The sequence below is a fragment of the Aethalodelphis obliquidens genome, unplaced genomic scaffold (genome assembly GCF_003676395.1).
Source record: "Aethalodelphis obliquidens isolate GAN/ISIS:26980383/991018 unplaced genomic scaffold, ASM367639v1 scaffold4, whole genome shotgun sequence".
Classification (NCBI taxonomy): domain Eukaryota; kingdom Metazoa; phylum Chordata; class Mammalia; order Artiodactyla; family Delphinidae; genus Aethalodelphis; species Aethalodelphis obliquidens.
This window is the reverse complement of record NW_020837948.1, coordinates 1,438,570-1,449,082: the sequence shown is the minus strand read 5'-3', so window position 1 is coordinate 1,449,082 and position 10,513 is coordinate 1,438,570. Positions and strand designations below refer to the sequence as shown.

At 39.6% G+C, this 10,513-nt stretch overlaps 1 protein-coding gene across 1 annotated transcript in view; it reads left to right on the top strand.

The window, feature by feature from the left end:
• Positions 1 to 305: 305 nt before the first annotated feature.
• PAIP2 (poly(A) binding protein interacting protein 2) overlaps positions 306 to 10,513 on the top strand; it is a 20,645-nt gene continuing 10,437 nt past the window's right edge. Inside the window, exon 1 of the mRNA XM_027096083.1 lies at positions 306 to 449. The gene's annotated coding sequence lies outside the window, so the exon portion shown is untranslated. The remainder of the gene's footprint in view (positions 450 to 10,513) is intronic.

The following is a 10,513-nucleotide window of genomic DNA, read 5'->3' as shown; positions in this document are numbered from 1 at the left end:
TATCCTTTCTGGGTCTCCTTCCCAGCTCCCCCACTCACTGCATCCCATCATTCTTGAAGGATGGGCGGTTGTGGGGACACTGGCCCAGCTCCACTTCGGTTTTCCTGAGAGAACACGACAGGACTCCCACTGTTCCCCGCGGCCGCCAGGGTACGCCGGAAAGGCCGTTGCGCATGCACATGTGTGCAGCTTGGGCGACGAGAACTTTGAGGTCGCCCTTTCTCTCCCGCGCGCTCTCTGGCGGCCTCGGAGGGCAACGATGACAAAACGAGAGGCGGAGCCGGCGGCGACGGCGGAAGTGAAGTCACTTCCGGGCTGGGGTGTTTGTTTGGACTGGAGAAGGGAGGCGGCGGGCGAAGCGCGCGTCAAGCGGGGTAGCGGTGCTGCCTGTGGAGATCCGCGGAGGCCGACCGGATTCGTTGGCTGCCGTCCCCGCTGCCGTGCACTGGGTGAGGGGTTCTCTCGGGCGGAGCGGCGAGAAGGGTGCGGCGGCCCGGCGGTGGAGGGGCAGCACCTCGGCGACGGCTGAGGGGCCTAGAGGGTCCCCTGGGTTGTTGGCTACCAAGCCTGTATGGCCCCCATTGTTCCTTGCCTCTTCCAGCCGAGTCTGAGGGATGATCTTGGACCGACTTAGTCTCTTTCTTCTCTGAGAAATGGCCGTCGCTTTTTTCTCATTGTCATTATTATGGTTTGGATCTCGCAGCTCTCTATCCGGGTCCTCGGTGGCGCGCGAGGGTTGCTGGGATAGCACTTTCTCGCGTGCTCCCCCTCCAATCGCTTCACCCACCCTCCGATACCCTTTTCCCCTGCCCCCCACTGCCGCCTCGGCAACAAAGCTCATTGTTTCTCCCCACTTTACGCCTGCGCGTCGCCACGCGCAGCCCCTACTTGCTGCGCTTGCGCGTTCCTCCAGAAGCTTGGGTGGGGGAAGAGAAAGGGGCGGAGGGACTGGCGGGCTGGCGATAGTCCTAGGGGAGCATTCTGTAACCGTCCATGAGCCTGTACCTTTCTGATGATCCCCTTTCTCCGGTTTCTTCGCCTTCCCCTGACCCTTATTTTTAGTTACATTGTATTCCGTGCTCGGGATAGGAGGGCCTTTGGAGTACTGGCAGCTCCTACTCCAGGACTGTTTTGAACCAGATGAACCCATCCAATTCACATTCTTTTGATTTTGGTTATCTCACTTTTTAATTTCTACTACTGTGCTTATTCTCTCCCACCATCAAAAATATATGGCTTCTGGTAAAGTTGTTTGTTTCAAAGCATTTGTTGAAGCAGTCAGCAATGGTATTCTCTAGTAACTGCAAAAGGTGGCCTTTTCTGCTTCCTTTTGTTGTCTTATTTTCCCTGATTTTGCAACCCCATCATCTTACAGAAACCGCAAACTCTAGAAAGAATTTGGATTCCAGTATGCCGTGGGATGAGGTCTAACAGCTGACAGCTTTTGACATTTCAACAGAAGACAGATTCCCATTTTGCATGTGCTGGTTAATCTTGTTAACCTGATAGCATAATTTGTCACAATTTGCCTTTGAGCAGTTGGTCGGGTGTTGGTTTGCCTTTGAAATTTCGTGGGCTGCAGGTTATGTTTGCAAATAAGGGTCTCTCAGGGTTTTTAATGAGATTCCTAGTGTTTGCTGTTTTGTGCTTCTGTTTCTGGTTTGTGAGAGGGTATTTGGGGCAAATTAGTCTGTTTATATTACAGAACTTAATTGTGAACTTGAACAGAGCTTAATTTTTTCTCACAAATAAGTGTCTATGATAAAAAGATAGGTAATCCCCCCCAAAAGTATAGCCTCCTTATCTGTTTCTTTCAGGGATGGGAGCTAAGTGAGTTTCATATTTATTATTAACCTGTGAAATAGGCAGGGTAAGTTTTTTTTTTAATACAAATTTTAAAATATTTATTTATTTTTGGCTGTGTTGGGTCTTCGTTGCTGTGCGCGGGCTTTCTCTAGTTGCCACGAGTGGAGGCTACTCTTTGTTGTGCTGTGCAGGCTTCAGTAGTTGTGGCATGTGGGCTCAGTAGTTGTGGCTCACGGGCTTAGTTGCTTCGCAACATGTGGGTTCTTCCTGGACCAGGGCTTGAATCCCTGTCCCCTTCATTGGCAGGCGGATTCTTAACCACTGTGCCACCAGGGAAGCCCTAGGCAGAGTAAGTTTTATCCTGCCCATTTGGAAATCAGGAAAATAGAAACTTGAGAGATTATTTTATTAGGCACATATTTCCATAGCACTTAGTAATGCCAGGCATTGTTCGAAGTACTTTTACAAGTCTTTAATCTTTCATGTCTGTAGGCAGTAAGTACTACTGTAAAATGAAGATTATAAATGAGAAATGTGAAGTAACTTGCCCAGTGTTACATAGCTAATAAAAGCTGGAATTCAAATCCAAATACTCCAGAGATTATGTGCTCTTAACCACTATAGTGTGTTGCCTGGGATTTAGTAGTATATCCAAGGTACTCTAGGTGGTTAGTGGCATATCTGGGACTTGAATCAATGCAAGGTTAAAGTTGTCCAAGTTGTCATCTTTGTGATCTGGATCACCCTGTTGCACAGATGCATTAATAGTTTGTATATGTTACAGCCTGAGGTTCAGTTCCAATAACTCAATCTTTTTTCTTAATGTCTTCATCGTTTAGAGTGGTGCTGTCCAGTAAGATAGCTACTAAGCACATGTCTGTTGAGCACCTGAAATGTAGCAAGTGCAACTGAAGAACTAAAATTTTAATTGTATTGAATTAAAATTAAATTTAAATAGCCACATGTACCTGGTGGCTACCACATTGGATAGTGTGGGTTTATTTGAATTGCCTTTGCTTTTTATTTTTTGTATCAGTTTTTATAAATAAGGATGGTATTTCTGATGTGCTTTGAGCTTTTATCAGCAGTGTTGAGCCATCCTTACTCTGACCTGATCACCCTGGTTACACTACAGTTGAGATTAGGGTTATACTCTCTGGGACTTTTCTGTGACATTGTTTCACTCCTACAGATGTTTGGACCTATTATTTTTATTTATACAAATTTATATTTGCTCTAAGTGTTTAATAATACTATTATGTGCCAGGCTGTCTGCCTAGGTACAGATGGGGAACCTGAAACACAGAGAGGTTAAATAACTTGCCCATCGTCACATGGCTAGAAAGGTAGCCTTGTTCCAGAGCCCCTTTTTTGTTTTTTTAATTTTATTTTTATTTGTTTATTTTTGGTTGCGTTGGATCTTCGTTGTTGCGCGCGGGCTTTCTCTAGTTGCAGTGAGAGGGGACTACTCTTCCATTGTGGTGCGCAGGCTTCTCATTGCAGTGGCTTCTCTTGTTGCAGAGCACAGGCTCTAGGTACGCAGGTGCAGTAGTTGTGGCACACAGGCTCTAGACCGCAGGCTCAGTAGTTGTGGCGCACGGGCTTAGTTGCTCTGCGGCATGTGGTATCTTCCTGGACCAGGGATTGAACCTGTGTCCCCTGCATTGGCAGGTGGATTGTTAACTACTGCACCAGCAGGGAAATCCCAGAGCCCATGCTTTTAATCGTTCCTTTATACTGACAAACATTAAAGCAAAATATTCAGCGCTGCTCACAGACTTCTGAATTAAATACAGAGGCTGATGCAGAAATTTCTTTATCTTCTCTAATTAAAATACATACGTATACAATATATATGTGTACAAATAAGGTTAAGGAGTCTACTGTAGTTCAAAGTAGAGTCCAGTGGAATAAGAAAAGGTGTTATGTCTGTCTGGTCAGTTTTTTTATTTTGGGGGGTTTTGGGTTTTTTTGGCCGTGCCACGGCTTGTGGGATCTTAGTTCCCTGACCAGGGATCAAACCCAGGCCCCCAGCAGTGGAACCCCGGAATCCTAACCACTGGATCACCAGGGAATTCCCTGTGGAGTCAGTTTAATGAAAGAAGCGGAAAGAGAATCCTGTTTGAATTTTAATGAAAATTTTTTTTGAAGAGTTAATGTTTTTATTTTTTTATTACAGTTTTATTGAGATATAATTGAAATATAGCACTGTATAAGTTTAAGGTATACAGCATAATGATTTGATTTACATGTATCATGAAGTGTTTAATGAGAATTCTTAAGAAAGTAGGGGGAGACTTTCTAAAACTTAAAAGATTTCCATATTTTAAAATTTTGTAGGGACTATGAAAGGATGGACACTGCTGGAAACCAGTATGTGTAAGAGGCATTTCAGAAGGGAACAAAGAGCTGAAGTAAAGAGTTTGTAGATTTAAAGTGCCAGGCATCAGAAAAAACAGCTCTCACCTAACCAGAATCTGGCAAAATCTCTGAATTTAGGTGTTAGGCTCTCATATCAGGCGTGATGTAAACAGCATGTTTACAAAAGAAAGAAAATTCATTTTCTACAATAGTGAAAGTTGGAATATTCGTAGGTTATTGATAGAAAGGACAAGTCTAAATCTGTCCCACTTAATATTACTGTTCAAATATGAAAGCAAAAGACAGTTTCAGACATGAAGTAGCTTAGAAATTTATATCCTCAGGTAACCTTTTGAAGAAATATTAAGGCAAAATAAAGGTGTCAAGTTAGCGGAAGATGATTATATATATATATCATATATATATATATATATGATTATATATATATATAAGGGAATACCTAATAGTGTAGATCTAACAGTGCTAAATTATTTCTACAAAACTCAGGATATGGGGTGGGGAGAGGAAGTGGGTAAGTAAAATCATCCTAAAGGTCTTGCTTTGTCTGGGAGCAGGGATTGGGTTGGATATATTGAAGAAGATAAAGCATTCTAAATGTCTTGAGTTGGTTTGAGGGTGTATAGAGTATTTTTTTAATTGATAGGAAACTGTTCAAACTAATTTCACAATAGATATAAGTCAAATCATTGTGCTGTACACCTTAAACTTCTACAGTGCTGTATGTCAGTTATATCTCAAAACTGGGGGGAAAAAACCAACTGAAATTCCACAGTAGTTTGTAAGTTACAGAAAATAAATCAAGTATTTTTTTTTAATCTGCTTAAAATAGTAAAGTAAACATTACAGGAATAGAATGTAAAAAGAAGCTATAAGAAAGCTAAATATGAAGTTACGATGAAAGACAGTACCAAGCATCAGTTACAAAAATGTTAATTCCCTGTGAGACAGATCCTCAGACTGGGTCAAGTAATCTAGCTGTTATAGTACAGGACTTGAATATATTGCTTTCAGAATTTAACAGGTAAAGTTTAAAAAAAAGAAAGAAAAAAAAGGTCAGCCTAATATATATGCATCATTTTTTTATGTAAGAAATAGAAATCACAACAACAAGGTCCTAGTGTATAGCACAGGGAACTATATTCAATATATGTGAAACCATAATGGAAAAGAATGTAAAAAAAGAATGTGTATGTGTATAACTGAGTCACTTTGCTGTACAGCAGAGATTGGTACAACATTGTAAATCAACTATACTTCAATTTTAAAAATTCACAGAAAACAAAAGAAATGGAAGTTACACATTTTTCTCTTTAGGCCCAAGGAACATTTTGCAAAAATCATTAGTTGCCTGCAAACAAAACTGTAATAAATTCCCAAAAGTGAAGGTTTTCTGGCTGCATTTTATAACATAATAAAACTAGAAATCAGGCATCAAAAGGTAACCAAAAGAACCTTAACCACTTGGAAATTAAGAACATTCTTCTGAATAATCTCTGGCTTATTATAAATTAAATAATTTGTAGTTACCTAAAGTTGGTAACTGTATTCTATATTAAAATTTCTAGGGAAAATTCATAGATATAAAATTTTTGTGAAAGCTTGAAAATAAACATTTGTCAACTTGAAAAACAAAGAGCAACAAATTGAAGTTATGTAAAAAGGAAGGGAAAAATAATGTGAGAAAAGTAAAATTAATAAAATAAACAAAAAATAAGTAGAAAAGATCAATAAAACCAAAAGCAAGAGTTTTGTTTATTAAAGTTGAATTTTTAAATAGGTAATCCATTCCCAAAAAAAGATATAAAAAATATCCTTAGCCATCTAGTTCTCCTCCCTGTAGGTAACCAGTATTCTCAGTTTTGTTTTTAGCAGCTCTTACTGACCTATAGTTCACATACCATGCAATTCATCCATTTGAAGTGTATAGTAGAGTAGTTTTTAATATATTGCCAGAGTTGTGCATCGATCACCACAGTCAATTTTAGAACATTTTCATTACCCCAAAAAGAAATCTTGTTCCCATCACCTGTCATACAATATGTGTTCCTTGGTGACTAGCTTCTTTCATTTAGGATATTTTCAGTATTCATCCATTTATCAAGTGGTGGACCTTTGGGTTTTATCCACTTTTTGGCTATTAAGAATAATATTTCTATGAACATTTGTGTGTATAAGTTTTTATGTAGACATATTTGTTTTTCTCTTGGGTATATACTTAGGAGTGGAATTGCTGAGTTATAAGGTAATTCTGTGTTTAATCTTTTGGGGAACTGCCAGACTGTTTTCCAGAGCAGCTGCACCATTTTAACATTCCCACTGGCAGTGAATGAGCATTCCATTTCTCCACATTTTCACTAATATAAAGTGGTATCTCGTGGTTTTGATTTGCATTTTCCCTGAAGGTTAAGGATGTTGAGCATCTTTTCATGTGTTTATTGGCCTTTGGAGAACTGTCTATTCAGATCCTTTGCGCATTTTTAAATTGGTTGTTTTGGGGACTTCCCTGGCGGTCCAGTGGTTAAGACTTCACCTTCCAATGGTGGGGGGGGGGGGGGGGGGGGGCGAGTGCGAGTTCGATCCCTGGTTAGGGAGCTAAGATCCCACATGCCTCCCGGCCAAAAAACCAAAACAGAACAGAAGCGATATTGTAACAAATTCAATAAAGACTTTAAAAAATGGTCCACCTCAAAAAAAATCTTAAATTGGTTGGTTGTCCTTTTATTATTGAGTTGTAATAGTTCTTTATATATTCTAGATATAGTTCCCTTATCAGATACAATTTCCTTCTCAGTTTGTTTTCTGTCTTTCTAGAGATTCTATGCATTTGCAAATTGTGAACACACACCTTTTTTTTATATATATGAAGAGTTTATTACACTTGCTGTTCTGCAAATTGCAAAGTTGGAATTTTTTTTTCCTACGATAGATCCCTGGTAGGCCTAATCGAGGAAAAGAGGAACGTAGTCAAATTAGCTATGAAATAGGAGAAATTAGATAGTTTCTATTATAACAAAATTGAAATTATGGAGAAATAAAATTTTAGTGAAATAAAAATGACCATAGTTAACCAGAGAGGTAGAAAACCTGAATAGATGAATCAAAACAAAAAAAACAAAATTAAAGGTTGTTAATAATGTACTAGTTTAAAAAGTACCAAGCCCTTATAATTTTTGATTCATTTGTCTTCAGGGATCCCATAATTCTTGTTATTCAAATGATTCCTTAATATAACGATGGGAAGTTTCTAGTTCATTTGTTTGAAAACTATTTTCTGTAGAGTTCTAGCAATCTGGGTTTGCAGTTATTTTCTTTCAGTGTGGTCTTTTGCTTTTCATTATTGTTGAAAAGCAGCTGGTTTTTCTCATTCTTCTTTGAAAATAATGTCTTTTTGGGTTTTAGAATTCTCTTTGATATTCTGCAGTTTGATATATCTTGCTTTTTATTTATCTTACTTTGAGATTCTTGGGCTCCTTAAACATGTTGGTTGATTGCTTTCATCAAATATGCAATATTCAGATCCTGCCTCTGCCCTATGTTTCTTCTTTTCTTCTTCAGGAATTCGATAGTTGTCACTCTGCCCTCTATATTGTTTGAACCCTCTTTTGTATGTTCTATCTTTTTATCTTTTTGCTGTTTTCTGGATACTTTCTTTTGTTTTTCAATTCTGTTGTATCTAATCTGCTGCAAGACTTACTACATTTTTGTTTATGTTGTGATTTCTGTATATCTAGAAGTTTTATTTGGCTCTTTTCCAAATCTACTATGCACTTTTTATATTTTGCTGCTTTCTGAAGATATTTTCAAGCTTGATACGTAATGATCATTTTTGTCATCTGCCACATGGGTCTGATTATGCTTTCTATAAATTGCACTGATTCTTGCGTGTTGTATCTTGCTTTTTCCTTCTGGATTTAGTTATCTTTCATTTTGAACTCTTCTTTGGCCTTGAAAAATCATTTTTGGAGGTCCTTAAGTCCTAGCATGAAGATGCCTTCCTCCCAAGGAGTTTTACATTTGCTTTTGCCAGGCACTGGCACTAGAGACACTACCAAGTCAGGACAACTTCATACTCATTTCATGACTTGGGATGTTCTGGACCTCCCAGGTGATGAATTTATTCCTCCTATCCACAGGAGGACCAACCACAGTCACAGTGTCTGTGTTCCTTTCCACCTTTTCCTTTTGATTTGCTTGGTGGGGAGTGGGAGTTGCTTTTGGTTCACCCTTACCCTGAGCCTATAGCCCTTTAGGGTCCCAGCTTAGAGTGGGGAGGATCTTCTCTTCAGTTTTCCACCTTGACCTTTATGCCTTTTGCCCCATGAAGCATCCAAGGTCAACCCAAAGAAGGCTAATGGGCAAAAGTCCTCAGTGCGAAGGCAGCTTCAGTGTTTAAAAGTTCCACTTTGCTCTCTGAATTCCCACTTTACTTACTCTTCAACACTTGAGTGCTTTTAAGTGTTTCTTTAAGACTATGGCATCCAACACTTTCAGTTTGCAATGGGAAGACTGGTCCAAATAATCTAGCCCACCATTATTGGTAAAAAGAAGTCCTGATTCATTTATTTTATTTATTTATTTATTTTTTGCGGTACGCGGGCCTCTCACTGTTGTGGCCTCTCCCGTTGCGGAGCACAGGCTCCGGACGCGCAGGCTCAGCGGCCATGGCTCACGGGCCCAGCCGCTCCGCGGCATGTGGGATCTTCCCGGACCAGGGCACGAACCCGTGTCCCCTGCATCGGCAGGCGGACTCTCAACCACTGCGCCACCAGGGAAGCCCTAAGCTGCAAATTTTTAATAAAATTCCAGTCAGACTCCTATGGAAAAATTATTCTAAAGTTCGTATGAAGAATAAAAGTGCAAGATTTCCCCCCCAAAGAAAGTTGAGACGGGAGTTGTGCTACTGCGTATTTAAACTTACTGAAAGGCTCCTGTAATCAGAAGAGTAAAATACTGTGCTGAAATATTTGAGGATGAAAGGTCATAATGTCTGCAACTTATCAGATGGTTAAGCAAAAAAAATTGTACAGAGAAAACAACTGTGGCAAAATGTTAACAGTTGATGAATCTAGATGAAAGGTACAAATGTTTATTGTACTATTATTATGACTTTTCTGTAAGTTTAAAATTCTTTAAAATAAAAGTTGGAGATAAAACAGTATACATACAATACACTGTCATGCAACAAAGAATCTAGAAACCGTGTAAGTGGGAATTTGATTATGATAAACATCAGGAACAAGCTTTCATTAAATAATGAATGATGTGTTCATATGGAAAAGTATAGATCTTTCACATCATACTCAAAGAAATGCTCACACGAGTTAAAGATCTAAATGTAAAAAAAAGAAACTATAAAAATACTGAGAGAAAATAAAGGAAATATAACCTCAAGGTAGGAAAAGACTTATTACTAAGCAAGATAAGCATATCCCAGGAGCTGTAGAGGAAAACAGATTCTTTTTAAGCCCATCTGTTTGCAAAAGTAAAATGCTATGTTGCTTATATAGAGAACTGTTGAGGATGCAGAGAAATGGGAGCACTCAGTGTATTATAGGAATGTACATTACCATAATATTTTTGGCAAATAATCTGTCTTCTCTTAAAGCTATAAGTGCACACGGCCTTTGACCCAGTTATTCCCACTTACCAGAATGTATCCCACAGAAAGCTCAGATAGAAAAGGATATGTGTACAAGGGTGATCAAAGCAGGATTGTTTGTAATGAAAAAACTGGAAAAGTAAATGCATCAAAGGGGGAATTGTTGAGTAATTGGTGCTGTATCAATTAAAAAGTAAAGTGGGGGGCTTCTCTGGTGGCGCGGTGGTTGAGAGTCCGCCTGCCGATGCAGGGGACACGGGTTCGTGCCCCGGTCCGGGAAGATCCCGCATGCCGCGGGGCGGCTGGGCCCGTGGGCCATGACCGCTGAGCCTGCGCGTCCGGAGCCTGTGCTCCGCAACGGGAGAGGCCCGCATACCGCAAAAAAAAAAAAAAAAAAGTAAAGTGTATTTCTACGTGTTGACTAGTAAGTATATTTCATGTAATATATTTAGCATGATTCTGTAAAATATATAAATCCTTTATGTGTGTTTCTGTAAGCAAAGAGATATGAAAGGACACATACTAAGCTGTTAACATTGATTACCTCTGAGTAGGATTGGAGATCAAAAGGAAAAAACTTAAATACACTTAGGACCTGTTTTGTACATTTAACTTCTTTTTTTTTTTTTTTTTGGCTGTGTTGGGTCTTCGTTGTTGTGCGCGGGTTTTCTCTAGTTGTGGCGAGTGGGGGCTCCTCTTCGTTGCGGTGCACTGCTTATTGTCGTG